The sequence below is a fragment of the Rattus norvegicus genome, chromosome 4 (assembly GCF_021556685.1).
Source record: "Rattus norvegicus strain SHRSP/BbbUtx chromosome 4, alternate assembly SHRSP_T2T, whole genome shotgun sequence".
Classification (NCBI taxonomy): domain Eukaryota; kingdom Metazoa; phylum Chordata; class Mammalia; order Rodentia; family Muridae; genus Rattus; species Rattus norvegicus.
Window position 1 is genome coordinate 20,322,873 of NC_141537.1, and position 7,300 is coordinate 20,330,172.

Here is a 7,300-nt window from a genome sequence, read left to right on the forward strand (position 1 = left end):
AGGGGCAGCAGGAGTTCAAGATCCAAACAGGAAACAGATTCTAAAATTACTAGAACTTGAGACCGGAAATGAAAATTCTCACACTCACATTATCTCTCTCAAGAAAACCAGAGGGAGAACAAGACCACGAAAGGACTAATAACTTCCTTGTTCACAATTAGTCACTAAAATCATAAGGGACTTTCAGCAAGTATATAAAAGGAGCCGGAAGCAGTAGCAGCTCAACAATCTGAAAGAAGGTCCCGTTAGTAAATGACAGAACCTTAAAGACCAAGTTAAGGTGAACCCTCAGAGGCAGAAAGTCTTAGCCGTGCCACAAGCCAGAGTGGTTGTGGACCAGGGAAACACTATCTTCCCTCCCAAGGACCGTGGAGATTTCAAGCCCTGAGACAGTTTCGCAAATATGCCTCCATAGGGCAACTACTAAAGAGACATTGCCCACGATGCTAATGGCTGTCTGCGTATCAATTGCTTTTGACACTGTATATTCTGTGCTATGCTTTCCCGTGGGAACAGTTTCCTTTCAGAAGATTGTTATTTATTAAACATAAAACGGCAATGACAATAGACTACATCAGAGATCCCAGCCATCACATACACACATAACTTACTGCCAAAAAAACCAACAACAACAACAACAACAAAAAAAAAAACCAACAAAAAAATAGACTAGGAAATGTGTAGTTTGTACATGGACTTCCAAGTCGGCCCACAGTGACTCTGGTTTTATCGCATGCATCTGTCAATGCAAATGCATACCACTGCTGAGGACTGCATGGCTGGGTGTCCTTATGGGGACCAGGGCTAATATATTATTTAACACATATTTCTTTAGTTAAACCCTGCCATATATTTATTTCTACTGACAACCCAGTGTGTAGCAGCTTTAATGAGAGTCTGTGGGGGATAAATATTTGAATTTCATAATCCGTATACACCAAGCTAAATAATTCTACAAAGCTTTTTTTTTCTGAAAATTCTTTCAAAGTTACCACATCTGAACTTTTAGAATCCAACTTAAAACAAAAACTTAGTTAATAAGCACCTGGGGACTTTTTCTGTATTTATATTCAATGGTCCAAGTTTGAAATATCTATCTAGGATTTGATCAAAGTATACATTTTAAAAAGACAGCCACCGCGTCTTACTTACATTTATATCCCTTCCAGGCTACTCACCATATCCCCTACTTCCTCCAAAATGCGTTCGTCAAATAATTGCACGAAGAATAATATTCATTTTCCCTTTAAATGTTTGCCCCAGTATCAGCTACCATTTTAAAAGAAGGCATTCTGCTTTAACAATTGTAACTCAGGGAAAAAATGAACTCACTCCTTATGACGTTTTGAGCCTTGATTTAAAATGAAAGTCAAGAGAGGAGAGGGCAGCCATCAACATTGAAGACTGTCTTTCTAGCTACAGTGATGTGGGCTGAGCTGGCCTGCAGCTTCCAGCCAGGATGTGCGGTCATCCCGATGAACATAGGCATTCTTCGGGAGTAGCAGACACAATCTGTCTGAGATCATAACAGACTTAGACAAAACAAGGTCACTTCAGAATGTTATCTAAACAGATAAAAACAAGGTCACTGTGTCTCCTTCACGATATGAGATGCTTCCATTCCCAGGAAATTAAAGTGACTGCCCTGCTTTAAAATAAAAATCTGTATCAACTCCATGCGTGGGGGCAGGGGTCACAAATCTCTGCCCCTCCCTGAGCTTAACTATTAAGCTGTTAATAGTTGGGCAGGGAGGGGGAGAGATTTACTTCTGTGGTATGGTAACTGGTAAGGTCTCCATGCTCTAGTAAACAAATGCTGATGTATGTGCCATCAACAATCCTTTATGAAACTCTTTGGGTCATTATATTAAAAAATGAGAGAGAGAGAGAGAGAGAGAGAGAGAGAGAGAGAGAGAGAGAGAGAGAGGTGTTGAAGAGATGGTTCAGTGGTTAAGAGCACTGACTGCTCTCTCAGAGGTCCTGGGTTCAATTCCCAACAACCGCATGGTGGCTCACAACCATCTGTAATGGGATCTTATGCCCTCTTCTGGTGTGTCTGAAGACAGTATCTGTATACATGAGGGGGAGGGGAGGGCAATGTGGTGACACTGAATATAATTAAAACGCACTACACACATGCATGAAGCTATCACCTCTGATTATGTATAATTAATACACACTACTACCCTATCAAAAGCATAAACCCAAAAAGAGAACAGCTGGAAAAACTTTATACTCATTCTAATCGGGCCTCTCTGTAGGTCATCGGCCTTATCGAGCTGCCTGATTTATTTCCCTCTAAAATCACATCTGAAGTGTGTGTGTCAACTATTGTCTGAGAAATACAAGTTGGCTATCATCCCTCCTTTTCCTCTTGTGTTTTTTTTTTTTTTTGGTTTTTGTTTTTGTTGTTGTTGTTGTTGTTTGTTTTTTTTCCAGTGCTGGGAAAGGGGTCCAAGGCTTTGTAGAATATACTCTTCTTTTTTTTTTTTTTTTTCCAGAGCTGAGGACCAAACCCAGGGCCTTGCAATTGCTAGGCAAGCGCTCTACCACTGAGCTAAATCTCCAACCCTGGAATATATTCTATGATCAAGCCATATCCCTGCCTTAGAAAAACATTTAGACTTTTCTTTCATTAAAAGTATTTTATTCATTCTGTGAGAATTTTGTACAATATGAATCACCTTCACTTTCCTTCACGTGGCTTTTCCAAGACTCACCTTTGCTTTTGTTACCCACGCAATTTTGTTTCCTTATCTTTCCCCATCAAGGCCAATTTGTGGTGTCCAAATAATCATTTTGCGTGGCCTTCTGCTGGAGCCTCGTTGATTTGTTGGTGGATATACCGTTAGGAGAACAATGCTTCCTGTCCCACAGGGTAAGAACCGTCAATAGCCCCTTAGCCAGCAGTGGACCTCCATGCCCGGCTCTTCCCTCCATGCTGAGATTGGCCGGACTTGGCCTTGCATGTACACCTGGGCTCCCATGTGCACCATGTAACAAGCACTGTGAAGTCACGTGTGTAGCTCTCCTGCTCTGTCACAGAAGACACCACTTCTCTCATCTACCACCTCTGGTCCTTACACTCTTTCTGCATCTTTTTCTTTGAACATTCTAATATTTTGACAGTTATAAACACATTTCTTCATGATTTAATGTTTCTTACAAAAATAAAAATAATTTCCCAAACTAGCACTTATAAACATTGTAAACCTATGGGGTAGAATAATGTTTTTTTTTTAATACCCCCAAGACTCCCCAACTTAATAAGCATGACCTGAGACTGGTTAAAGAGAACTTCGCAGATATGGTTAAATTAAGGACCCAGGCATGGGAAAATATCTTGATTAGCTGAGTGAACCCAATGCAACCACTTAGATTTTTTTATTTTTATAATTTTATTGATTCTTTGTGAGTTTCATAGCATGCATACGGAACCTGCTTATCTCCCAGCCACCTCTGATTTGCCCTTTGCCCTTGCAAAGTTGCACCCAAAATAAAACACACGCACACAAACAACAGCCACCAAAACCAAACATAGAAAATATCTCATGGGGAAGCTGTAGTGTGCTCCTGTGTGTCCCGCAGTACACCCCTCTGCCCATACATCTTCGTTTGCAAATGCTCATCGCAATGAGTCTGGCTTGAGATGTCTGGCTTCTGTGACATCATCAGTGTTGATCCTCACCAGGACTCCTTCTGGTTATCCTGTTGTTACACTGTGTCATGGAGACCCTGCAGCTGTGGATCAGCAGGTTTGGCCCTCTTCATGGCTCCCAGCTGTTCACAGATGCCATAGATTTTGGGATGAGCCAACTCTGATGGATCTGGTGGTAGCCGAGTTGGTCAGCACACTGTCCCCCCTTATCTGGTCTACCAGGGCAAGCCCTCCAGCCCTGTTCTAGCTAGGCCACCCAGTGCCACCGTCATGGCACAGCTTGTCATGACGACAATCATGACAGGATCAGCTTGTCTTTGGGGTCCTTACCTACACCCTGGCCTCTAGAGCCAGCTTCACTATGCTGCTCAGTCAAAGCCCAGGGACCACTGTCAAAAGTGCTGCATCCTGGGAGGGGCTGAGCCAGCCTTCCTGCTCTCCTACCCGCAGGGATGGCTCACCTGCGCCCTCTCAACCAGGGACAGCCCTACTGTGCTGCCTAGATGAGGGGCACAGCCGGCTTTCCAGAGTGTTGCTGCTGGCTATGGTCCCAGGTCAGTTCTCCCAACTACCACAGGTGGTCAGGGACAAGGGAGGGAAGGTGGCACCTATTCACCCACACCACTTCATGGCAGATGACTGGTGGGCCAGCTCTCCCATTCTCTTGTCCGTGTCGCTGGCTCACCTGCAACCTTGCCACCAGGATCATTGTCCGTGTTGCCCAGGCAAGGTTCAGGAACTGCTCTCCCGAGTGCTCCAGCTAGTGACCGACAGGAATAGCTCCCCCAAGCTCAAGGCCCTCAGCAGCAACACCAGATGAGACCTCACCGTGGATCCAGGTGTCATGGCTGACCACTCACAACAGGCTTCTCCTCTCCACCCTCGAGCTCCTCCACTTCATATTCTCTCCCATCTGAACACCAAACACTCGCACTTTGTGGAGGCTCGTGCTACGGGCTGGCCATGCAGATGGAGAGCCCCCGTGTGACATCCTCCATCTGTGCTGCATGGTATGGTGGCAAGTAGTTGCCTCTGGCCTACCTATGCCAGGAGTTAGAGGGCAAGTCTGTGGACGGCATGGCGGTCTGCAGGTCTCTGCCCGTCGTCCTCCTGTGCTGCACTGCTTGGACTTGATTTTCTTTTAAGTCCTAGGCATAAGGCAGCTTTGGCCACTAAGCCATCCATCAAACTGGGATGAACAAAGGCCTGCCATCTGCTCTGCCCCTCACCGATATGAGAACACCACTGCCAACAAGGTGTCTCTCTGCCCATTGCCAGCAAGGACCACTTGGATTTTTAAAAGAAAAGCACTATTCTGATTGTGGTTAGAGGAAGTTTGGAAAGTATAATGACTAACAGGATGCAGCAGTGTTAACTGGGAAGACAGATAATTGACCCAGAGACAAGAATGTCAGCATCCTCTAAAAGCTAAAAGAGGCAAGGGTAAGTTTTTCCTGGGAACATTCTGCAGGGAACACAGCCTTTCATATTTCAGTTTTAGCGAGGTTAGACATGTTAGATTTCTAACATCCAGAACTACGATAAATAGTTAATTTGTGTTGTTGTGAGCCAAATTGGCTGTAGCATGCGCATGCACACACACACACACACATACACACACACACATACACTCACACATACACACACACACATACACACACACATACACACACATATACACACACATACACACACACATACACACACGCACATACACACATACACACACATACACATACACACACATACACATACACACACACGCACGCACACACATGAAAAGAAATGTACAAAAATTTTATATGAGTCAAAATAAGAAAATTTCCTAACTCTCAAAATATCTTTGCTGCTCCTTTATTCTCCCAGATCCAGTTACAGTTGACACACAACCGTTGTCTGTCTGGACTCATTTGTCTCTCTTAACCTGATTGCCTTTGCCTTGTATGATATTAATGGCGTATCAGAGTCCGGGCCAGCTTTCCTAACAGAATTCTCCTCATTTTGTATTTGTCTTTGTGCTTTCCACATCACTAAATTCAAGTCAGACAATTTCTTCATAAGAAAACTTCTCAGGCCGCGTTGTATACTTCCTATTCCAAGTTTTAGGCACACAATATCGCGTGGTTCAGCTTTTGGTCAGACTAAGTTCGGTCCCTCGCTTAAAATAGTGACAGTCTGATTATTTCACTGTAAAAACCTGTGACTCTATAACTGCTAAGTTATCTGTGGATACAGTTTAGCGGTTGCTTTCTTCCCCGCACTTTTAATGGAATGGCTTGGCACCAGTTAATGTTTTTTCCTGCTCTAGTTATTAAGTTGTGAGTTCCAAACTGGGTTATTTTTCTTTCTACATTTATGAATCAGCACCTCCTTCCACTACAAGATTTTCGTCATCGATGGAGCTTCTCTCTGTCTCTGTTCCATCAGTAAGGCTGCGCAGGGAGTTTGTCATACAAGGTTATCATCCCCAAACCTCTTCAGCGCTGTGCTTTGGAATCCCGGGGGCTTTAGCATCCTTTATTACCTTCAGGCGCAGCAGGAGAGCTCAGGTTTCCCTTGCAAGCTTCCTGCCCTAAGTTAGGAATTGAGCTCTCCTAATAGGGTAAGCCTTCTGATTCCTTTTAATGAGAAATCCCATTTAAAATCACAGCTCTGTGCCGTATCATCTTCTTGAGCTAAGGCCAGGTTATTGCTTGTTCGGTCTTTATTTTCCCTTTATAAATTTCTTGATAAATGTGCCACCTGTCGTAAGCCATATGATCTGATATGAAGTTTTTCACTACTCCTATTTTAAAAAGTTTCCAAGTTTTAGTAGTGATTTTTGCTTTGATACATAGTTTTTTTTTTAAGTGTTTGCTTAATCCACACATCAATGGGGATTTTCTTTCCGTCCACAGCTCTGAGATCAGAATATTAGTGCTATTTCAGTTCCTTTGATAGTGTTGACACTTGCTCACCTGAGTGTATAGTCAATCTTGTTATATGATTTGTGCAATATGATTTCAAAGAATGAGTTCTCTAGTGTAGATGCAATACATATTAACATGTCGGTCAGATCTATTTCATCACTAATGTGTAAATCTTTTCTACCCCTACTGAGTTTTCTCTCTTCTGTTAGTGACATATGTGTTAGGCTCACGTACCCTACATGCTTTTGTTCTACATGCTTCTGTTTTATGTATCCTGAGACAATGTGAGCAGGTTTATAAAAGTTTAGAATTCCTATCTCATCCTCGTGATTCCATGCTCGAATTGTCAAACGTCACTCTTGATTGGTGGCAGTGTTTTTCTTTATACATGTACTAATGCAGCCATTTATCATTAGAATTTTTGGTTATTTGCATAGATATTTTTCCCTTTCATATTCCAATCCCGTGTTTGTTTGTTTGCAGTTCTGAGATCAAGGTCTTGGTCACAGTAGAAAAGCTCTACAATTAAAGTCACAGCCTCAGCCCACATTCCTTTTTTATTTTTATTTTAAAGATTTTGTTTATAGAGTCAAGAGTTTTCAAAATTTTTACACAGCATCTGCAGACCTTGGTCAGTTTCCAGAGCTAATATTTTTCAGTTGTGTCTACACTGCCTTCTGTATTTAGTCTGGCTTTCTGTTGCGTCTATGGTGCCTTCTGTGTTCTGTCTGGT

The 7,300-nt window shown here is 42.9% G+C and overlaps 1 non-coding gene across 1 annotated transcript; it reads right to left on the reverse strand.

The window, feature by feature from the left end:
* Positions 1-4,797: 4,797 nt before the first annotated feature.
* Positions 4,798-4,945, reverse strand: LOC120102654 (small nucleolar RNA SNORA48). The gene has a single exon (XR_015687354.1). It is a non-coding gene; the product is annotated as a small nucleolar RNA SNORA48 (small nucleolar RNA).
* Between the last annotated feature and the right edge of the window lie 2,355 nt (positions 4,946-7,300).